This window comes from Penaeus vannamei, chromosome 41 (genome assembly GCF_042767895.1).
Source record: "Penaeus vannamei isolate JL-2024 chromosome 41, ASM4276789v1, whole genome shotgun sequence".
Taxonomy (NCBI): domain Eukaryota; kingdom Metazoa; phylum Arthropoda; class Malacostraca; order Decapoda; family Penaeidae; genus Penaeus; species Penaeus vannamei.
The window spans coordinates 14,071,929-14,081,928 of NC_091589.1; the positions used below are offsets into that span (position 1 = coordinate 14,071,929).

Here is a 10,000-nt window from a genome sequence, read left to right on the forward strand (position 1 = left end):
TAGTAATAAGCTATTCTAGCATGGTTGAACCTATCTAGCATGGCCGTTAAAATTGTAACATGCATGCCTGCTCACAGCAAGAAAGCATACCTTCTGAGCAAGATAATGAAATGGTAATAGAAAAATGGTTATATCACGGGCAATCACAATTAATTTTCCAAATATGACTACTGACAAACTGAACAACCTCTCAGAAAATTCTACATGTAATATAAACATACATCACTTCAATAAGTTATATGATAATCTAAATGTAACAGAAGGTTCCCCCTGAACAACTACATAAGAACAACAAAATTACATAAGAACACACAACAACAGCAATAGCAGGGATGATACAGATATATGTTGTTTCTGGTGGTGGCTAGTTGTTTGTATTTGGAAGAACAAACATTAATACATAAATGGGGTGAGAAAACAAAAATTAATAATAAATATTAAATATAAACAAAAAACACTGCCTTGACCTATTGGTTCTATAGTTCATGATGTCCGTCTGCCAGGATAAGTCTAGGTCCAAACCAGCTGGCACCAGAGAGCCAAGCTCCTGAACACTGGACAAAATACTCTGGCTCCTTAGTCCACTGAGCCATTGAGCAAACACAAAGCAATAAGAAATGTTTTGGAGTTTTGCATGAAGAAGGCACTGGAGTTGGAAGTAGAGGAAGAGAACAAAGAGAAAAGGGAGAAGTGGAAAGGGAAGTGAAAATGGTAGGAAGGTGGAAGTGGTAGGGGAAGAATAGGGGAAGGGGAAGGGAATATTGCTAATGTAAATCAGCCTACATGAAATGTTATGCCAAGAGATTTATAAACATAAGATAAAATCAGCTACTATAAGAATCTTTACCCGTTTTAATTTGAAACTCTGACTTAAAATTGCCAGGTAGAAACTAATGAGCCTCCAAAGGTATATCTGTTGGTGGTTTCGTTGTTATGATTGTGATTGCAGTAATGTTGGCAGTGATATTACCTGTCATCCAATTCTTGCTTTCCTATACTACTTTTGTGCAAACATAAGGTGGTCATTATGGTGGAGGGAGACATGGTTATGGTAGCAATGGTTTCTGGAGTGATGTTGGTGGAAAAGGCAGTGGCATTGGTTGGAAATAGAGTTGTTATATTATTTTACTACAACACCTATATGCTATGGTGTCACATGAGTCTTACTCCCCTTTAAAAAACTGAAGATTATTTGTTGTAAATGTTTGTGATATTTCTCATTTCCCATTACCACTTAAAGTTCATTTCACAAAGTAATTAGTACCACTACTGCAACAGTGAGGTCCCCAGTTTAGTATTTCTGGGTTCAGTAATTTCCATTTCAAATTATATTATAGAAACAGTACAGTGCTAGCTACCAATTCAGCAAGAAAAGATTCAATATTAGCAAACCAAGAAGAACCAGAGCAAGAGGTATCTAAGGAAACAAAGCCATCATCTACAATTTTTCCCTATTTTATCACTGTTGGTTAAGTACAAGGAAACAATAAAGGATAACATATCTGACACCCATCAGGAGGAAACAGAACGAAGAACATGAGGTTATGATGGCTGACGGCTGAAAAATAAATCCAAGGTCATATAGAACCATGGTAAAGTATTGTGGCAAAAAGGGTAAAAATTAGTTAACAATTAGGATAAAGAGTTAAATGTAAAAGATTATAGAGTGTTATAAGAGAGGGAAAAGAGTAAAGAGGAGGTGCAAATAAATCAGATATTAGTAAAAGAAAGGGTTAAGACATAGGGCCACTGGATGAAATGGAGTGTATCTTTTGCTGGGGAAACAATGTTTAAGGAAAACTGGTAAAAGAGATGCTGTAGAAGTAGGAGAAAAATGTGGGGGATGAGATAAGGGGACTGGTGAAGGAGGTGAAGTATCAGGAGGGGAGGACTCTGGAGAAGGACACTGTTGCAACAGAAGGGATTCATGTCAGTATCCAGGTGGGAGATGTAAGGATAATGGGAAACAAAAAGGGAATGGTGTACATGGAGAAGGAGAGGATGGGGTGTGTTGGAAAAGAGTAGGAGGAAGAGGGGTTAGGGGAACTTGAGGGGGAGGTGAATGGATATTGTCAAATACTCTGAACGTATAGGGAATAGATAGAGAGGGCTTGGAGGGTGGATGAGGGAGTGGAACATTTCCTTGGGTCTTGTCTAGGAATTTTTGGATATTTTCAAGAGTTTCTGGAGGAGTTGTCAGTGGGGAGATTTGAGGAACAAATGATCTCTTGTGAGGAAGAGAAGAGAGGATAGATGTTCGAAGAGCAGAGGAAAAGGAGGAAGGGGAAGGCAAAGATAGAGTTAAACATTTACTTTGTCTGGTGTGACAGGTAAAGTAGGGAGGAGGGGTAGGTAATGGAGTAGTGGTAGAGATTGGAATATCTGGATTTAGACATGAAAAGGAATTTAATTGGATGAGAGGGTGAGTTGAGGTAAGATGGTTCAGGGTAGAGGGATGAGATACTTGGGTAGATGCAGGAACATCTTGTGAAGATGGTATGGGAGCAGAGTGAAGGACTGTTTTGGAATAAGTAGAGAGAGAAAAATTTTGTTGTCATGCTTCCTGCCTGGCCTTATGAAGAATGAGGCCTAGTCTGAATCTAAGAACTGCTACCTCACATTCAAGCTTAGAGGCAGGGCAGCTCCTGTAAAATCCATTATGGGAGCCACCACAGTTGGCACATGTACGTAACTGATTAGAGTAATTTAAACAGTCATGACCAGGTTGGGCACATAGAGGGCAGCAGGATGTGGAGCGACAGTGTTTGACTGGGTGGCCAAAACCCCAACATTTCTAACACTGACAAGGAAGGGGTTGATATGGTTGGACATGGTATGACAATCCATCTATATACACTTCATGAGGGAGGTCATGTCTATGAAAGCTAATCTTAGCACTATTGGCATGGGACTTACGCTGACCTCTAGGAGGAACAGTGTAGCACTGTACTGACACTGCATCATAATCAGAAAGGCAGGTAAGTAGGTCATTTTTAATCTGACCAGTTCTTGTCATAGATAGGCCAAGCAGTTGGGGAGACAGAAACAGTTCCAGTACAAGTATTAAGAGAGGGGGTGAGGAATGGGTTTGTTAGTGAGGTCAATTAAGGTAGATAGTGCACGAACTTGGGATTCAGATGAAACTGTGACAAGGTGTGATCAATTGGAGTGACTGCGAAAGGAAACTTTACTGACTTATTTTTTGGAGCCTGTTGAAAGAGAAGGGCATTCTCAGAGTAGGGGGCTGGGGACTGTTGGGGGAAATCACAAAGAATTAATCCCATTTGGCTGGGCCAAAAAGAGTACTCAAAAGGTTTGCAGAGACAGAGGCAGTAGAAGGACAAGGGTGGGAGGAAGATGGAGTGATGTGAAGTGGAGTAGTTCTGCAGGGGGTAGGACAATAAGGAAGAGTAGTAATATGGGAAGAGAGGGTAGACATGTGCTGTAGGAGATGGAAAGGAGAATGTAGGGAAAGAAGAAGAGGTGCATTCTGATGGTTGATTAATAACCTGGGTGGGTGGTTTGGAATGGATAGAGTTGTCAGTAAACGTCCAAGACGGGGTACTAGTATCAGTAATTGGAACTGTGATCAAAGGAGAGGCAGGGGATGGAAAACCAACAAAATCATATTCACATAGGCTAGTTGATGAAGGGGCAAGCCTTAATGCCCCATCATAGGTAAAGAATCATCATTATTAGCCATGGTGAGCCTGAATAAAAGAAACGGTCTGCCCCTTTCGGTCCCTATAAGGGGTAAGGGCTAGGCAATTAGCCAAGGGAAAGCCTGTCTCCTTTCAAACTTTCAGCACAGCTCTCACACCTTAGGAATAGGACAGATGAGGATGGAGAAGATACAGAAGAGAAATGGGAGATAAGAAAAGACCATACAAGGTAAGGGCAATCCCATACATTGGGCCTCAGTCTCTGTCTCCTAAGCTCCCTCATGACAACAACGAGCAACAGGTTTGGGGGGCATGAGGTAATAAAATTACTGTCAAACATAAGGAAAATTATGATGCAACAACTCAAAAAAGTTATTGCAATTCCTGCTAAAGTTGAGGATTTTAAAATTTTGAGAGGACGGGGCTAGTGGAGTGAGTCCGTAATGATGGTAATCATAGTAGTGGTAGTATTAGTAGTCATAGTATTAAACTAATGGAGATACTGTTATCATAAGATACTGTTATCTTATAGTTGCTCTGTTATTGTGATCATTATTATCCTGATTATCATTATCCCTTTATTATTATCATAATTGTCATTATCATCAACATTATTACTATCATAATTATTATCATTACCATTATCATCATCGTTACTACTATCATTATCACTGGTTGTAGGGCATATGTAGTCTTTGTCAGTATCACAGTTAACAATAAAATCATATATGATGGTATTTCTGAATCTCAACTGAAAATGAATGTCATTAAGTTGGGTACAATGACCTAGTGGGTAAGATGAACAGAAATTCTAAAAATATTGACATATAAATATACATATTTTTCATTGGATTTATTTGTCTTGGGTCACAGGTGTAACATGTACATCACACTTACATTAGATCCTTTGGTAAAAAAAAAATGTGGACACAAAAGTAAGCTTTTAATGTTATCCACCTTTATAAATGATGACAGGCCTTTTCTGTAATTTAGTAGATGATATGAAGCAAAAAATGAGATATGATGCCTTATATTTGTAGAAATAAAGTCATCCTCATGAACTTGTTATCTTCCTTTTTCATGTACATACAAGAAATGTTATAAAATGCAAAAAAAAAACCCTGTCATGCACAACTTCAACTGTGAAGCTGAAAACCATCCTAATTCATCATAAAATTCTGGATAGAAAACAGTTATTCATAATAATGAGAAATTAGCAATAAGTTGTTGAAATAAAGTTTTGAATTTAAAAAATAAATGTCATATGGCATAGAAAAACCTTTTTTCTGTTCATGTAAAAATAAAACATATTTGCACGGAATGGCATTAATACTTTACATATAGCAGGATATTCTACAAAGGAAAAAAAGGTTTGTTTTTAGCCACTGTGCTTCTCTGCAAACCTCTTGATACAAAGATATTGCTTCTCTTCAAACATATTCCAACTGTTTACTCATCTATCTTTATTTTTGAATACCATTCATTCCTTGGGTAAAGAGAGGTTATTTCTTTTTTTTTCCCAACAACTATGGTATTTTTTTCTTCCATTTTTCTTAGGTTCACCTTTCTGTATAAGTCTTAATGCCTTAAGGTTCATTTGCAGAGTGGAAAAAAATTTATATTAATTTCAAGAGTATTCTATTTTTCAAATTTATACATATCAACCTAGTTTGCCAATAATTTTGTGAAACATCATATGAAGAGACCTCAATTCACTCTCTCTCTCTCTCAGACACCAGCTCACTCACTCTCTCCCTCACCTATCAACTCAATTCCTCTCATTCACCCATCAGCACTCACTCACTCTCCCTCACCCACGAACTCCTCAATCACTCTCCCTCATCCACGAACTCCTTATAAAGGGTGCAATACATGCAATACCTACTTACCACGTATGGTCCTCCACACGTGTTGTGGGGCCTGCCCACACTATCACCCAAACCACGCTCTCCTAAATATAGAGGCCACGGTATAAAGGGTGCAATACATGCAATCCCTACTTCCTAGTTGTGGTCCTCCACACGTGGTGTGGGGCCTGCCCACGCTATCGCCCAAACCACGCTCTCCTAAATATAGAGGCCACGCCGTCCACCAAGGGGTATATAAGGTCATCCAAGCTGACCTTCCCTCTCACTCACTCGCTCACTCACTCAGCTCACACCTTCAACGGTCCCGCCCCTTGGCTACTGACTTGACCTCCCGTACCGCCAGTTATCCTATTTCTTGTGTTGCTATAAACAATGCTTGTAACTCTTAGCAATAAAGAGAACAGCCACACCGGGTATCACTGACACCACCTTGTACTTCAAAGAACACTATAAACAAGAGCTCTTAGAACCTCTTACACTCCTAACTCACTCTCCCTCACCCACCAACTCCTTCACTCACTCTCCCTCACCCACCAACTCCTCACTCACTTTCCCTCACCCACAAACACCTCACTCACTCTCTCTCTCCCACCAATTCCTCACTCACTCTATCTCACCCACTAACTCCTCACTCAATCTCCCTCACCCACTAACTCATCACTCACTCTTTCTCTCCCACCAACTCTTCACTCACTCTCCCTCACCCACTAACTCCTCACTCACTCTCCCTCTCCCACCAACTCCTCACTCACTCTCCCTCTCCCACCAACTCCTCACTTTCTTTCTCCCACCAACTCTTCACCCACTAACTCCTCACTCACTCTCCCTCTCACACCAACTCCTCACTCACTCTCCCTCACCCACTAACTCCTCACTCACTCTCCCTCTCCCACTAACTCCTCACTTTCTCTCTCCCACCAACTCTTCACTCACTCTCCCTCACCCACTAACTCCTCACTCACTCTCCCTCTCCCACCAACTCCTCACTCACTCTCTCTCTCCCACCAATTCCTCACTCACTCTATCACACCCACTAACTCCTCACTCACTCTCCCTCACCCACTAACTCCTCACTCACTCTCCCTCACCCACCAACTCCTCACTCACTCTCCCTCACCCACTAACTCCTCACTCACTCTCCCTCACCCACCAACTCCTCACTCACTCTCCCTCTCCCACCAACTCCTCACTCACTCTCTCTCTCCCACCAATTCCTCACTCACTCTATCACACCCACTAACTCCTCACTCACTCTCCCTCACCCACTAACTCCTCACTCACTCTCCCTCACCCACCAACTCCTCACTCACTCTCCCTCACCCACTAACTCCTCACTCACTCTCCCTCACCCACCAACTCCTCACTCACTCTCCCTCACCCACTAACTCCTCACTCACTCACCCTCACCCACCAACTCCTCACTCACTCTCCCTCTCCCACCAACTCCTCACTCACTCTCCCTCTCCCACCAACTCCTCACTCACTCTCCCTCACCCACTAACTCCTAACTCACTCTCCCTCTCCCACCAACTCCTCACTCACTCACCCACTCTCCATTAATCACCAACTCACTCACCTTAATCTTAATCTCCTAAAAACGAAAATAGGATGTGAAGATTTACATTCAAACCTATGCTACGCAGAGAGCGCCGATGAAACCCGTTCCAATCACGTTTCTATCTGTCTAAAACCACGTTATTCTTGTTATTCCTTTATCATAATGATATGAGAGACATGCAATCAAAGGGCAAACCTCCTATCTAAATCTTTCATTTTATTCTATACAATAACAGTGGTTTTAAGTGATTATTATAAAGGGGGTGTCCGCTAGCTGGAGGCAAATATACGTTTGTTACGTTGCTGCTTATTGGCTAATGCAACTTCCGGGGCGGTTACGATTTGCAGTTCATCTTATTTTTAGTACATGTGTAGTAAATGCAATCTCATCATCACATAGAATAATAGGATAGAGTAATAGGTAACAGCTTGACAATATTACTATCATACTGAAAATTTTAGTCAAATGCAAAATATAGCAAATGTAAGCTCTTCGGTGTTCTCATGTAACAATTTTCATTTTATTGCACTACAATCCTTCAAACTTAAGCCTTCAATTTCCACCGACAAGAGCACTTTCCTATGACTCCGACCCTATGTATGGGGGCGGAGTCATAAATAAACAATTGTAGAGTACCTGCCACTACCTGGCTGACTCTCGCGCGGACTCGTGTGGCGGAGATGCCCCGCCGGCCAAGGACACTCGCACCGATAACCAAAGATGGCGCTGGCTCTACACTAGCCTTTTATTCCTTTCAACAAACCACTACAAATATTTCCCAACGATTTACCCTGCATGCTGGTTCAAGCTCCTTTCTCTTCTCCTAAAATAAATTTTCCTCCATTCCTTATCCACCCTCTATCCCCCATTCTTCCTTCCCACTCTTCTTTCCACATTTTGCTTTGATTTACCTGGCTGATAAGCGTGGGGGCACCTCTGCCAGTTTTGAACCCTTTCATTTGCTCTACGCCCAACCTCTTACTTCCACATCGATATATATATATATATATATATATATATATATATATATATATATATATTTATATATATATTGTGTGTGTGTGTGTTCACATACATTTATATAAATATTATATATATATATATATATATATATATATCTATATCTATATATTTATACATACATACATATATATACATATATATTTATACATATATATATATATATATATATATATATATATATATATATATATATATATGTATGTGTGTGTGTGTGTGTGTGTGTGTGTATGTGTACATATACATTTGTATATGTATGTATGTATATATATAAATATAAAATATATACATATAAATGTGTGTATGTATGTATGTGTGTGTGTGTGTTTGCATGTATGTACATACAGGCAGCGACAAGACAAGGAAAAATATATGGATCCCCATGAATCTCATGTTACTTTGTCCCTCTTCGTTTTTCGTCTTCAGTTTTCCCACAAGTATTGAAAATGTTCGCATTTACTTCCGCAATTGTCGAACGAACCCAAATCATCACCCTGCGGAAAGGCAATGTGATGGATGGACTCTTTTGTCGCCGGGAAGGACGATCAAAGAGAACCAAGAAGATCTGCCATCCACTGCCCAAAGCTCGTCCAGAGAAGCCATTACCAGCCAATAAATACTTCATATAAGAGTAATGCGTTTATCAAGCGTGCAGTCAGGCAAACCCATTTACCACAGGCACTGAAATAGAAAACAATGTATCCAGATCTCATGAAAAACCTTTCGACTTTTACCATACGCCACCTCACCTTATCCTCTGGCAAGGCTTCAATAAGACCAATGCTTACTAAGGAAAGGAAGGCAAAGAGGATGGCTTTTGTCCAGAAGTGCGAGTACTGGACCCTTCAGCAGTGGAAAAGGGTCGGTTTCTGACGAGAGCACCTTCGGCTTCAGTCATTGTGTCAAGGCGATCGAAACTCTAATGGTTTGGGACATTTTCAGCGGCGAAAGAGATGCAGGTGAACTGTATTTCTTATAGAACACAACCATGCAGTCAGAAAACTTGAAGCATTTCATGTAGCACTTCCTTCACCTTCATTAGCCTGGTGATGATTAAATGCACGACGAAGCCCAATGTCGTGGCGCAGAACCCCTCAAAGACTTTCTTTAGAAAAACAGAATTTCCGTTGTGAAGCGGCCAGGAAACTCGCCGGACCTGAATCCGATAGAGAACAGGCGGGCGCATAACAAGGGACAGATTGACGCCATTCCGACCGCAACTCGCACGGGCCTCGAGAGACATGGACCAAAACCTGGACCTAAGCCTGCCTCAGCGCCTTCAGGATGTCAGAAGTATCAGGAGGGGGGGGATTATTAACTACTAGAGGAAGCAAATGAATGTACCGTTTTTTTTTGTTTATTTATTTAATGGTAATTACAAATCATGCGAGCTTTTTTTTTTTTTTTTTTTTTTTTTTTTTTTTTTTTTACAACGATTAGGCAAGGTGCCACCTTTATCCCCCGATATTATGTATATATATATGTGTGTGTGTGTGAGCATATCTATTTTTACACACACACACACACACACACACACACACACACACACACACACACACACACACACACACACATATATATATATATATATATATATATATATATATATATATATATATATATATATATATATATATATATATATATAAGAGCACACACACACACGAAGGGTGTTCATCAAAGATTCCCCCTGACCCACTGCCGTTTGTCCATGAGCCAAGGAAACCAGGAGGACGTTTTTGAGCTAATGAGGCAGGGCGAAACTTAGTCCATCACTCTGATCTAGAAACAAAGGCCAAGTCAAAACAATGGGAGCTCCTTGACTCACGAAAGGTACACTCACAGGAAAGTACTTTTCACTGCTGCAGAATTTGTGGGAGGCAATCAAAACG

General features: G+C 40.6%; 1 protein-coding gene across 4 annotated transcripts in view; it reads right to left on the reverse strand.

Moving 5' to 3' along the window:
* Positions 1-7,818, reverse strand: part of LOC113813108 (uncharacterized) — an 11,092-nt gene extending 3,274 nt beyond the window's left edge. Inside the window, exon 1 of one of the 4 annotated variants that reach the window (XM_027365053.2) lies at positions 7,735-7,796. The gene's annotated coding sequence lies outside the window, so the exon portion shown is untranslated. Of the gene's footprint in view, positions 1-7,106; positions 7,664-7,724 lie in introns of those variants that run through there. The other 3 variants (XM_070117764.1, XM_027365052.2, XM_027365051.2) reach the window with 3 other exon arrangements.
* Positions 7,819-10,000: the final 2,182 nt, after the last annotated feature.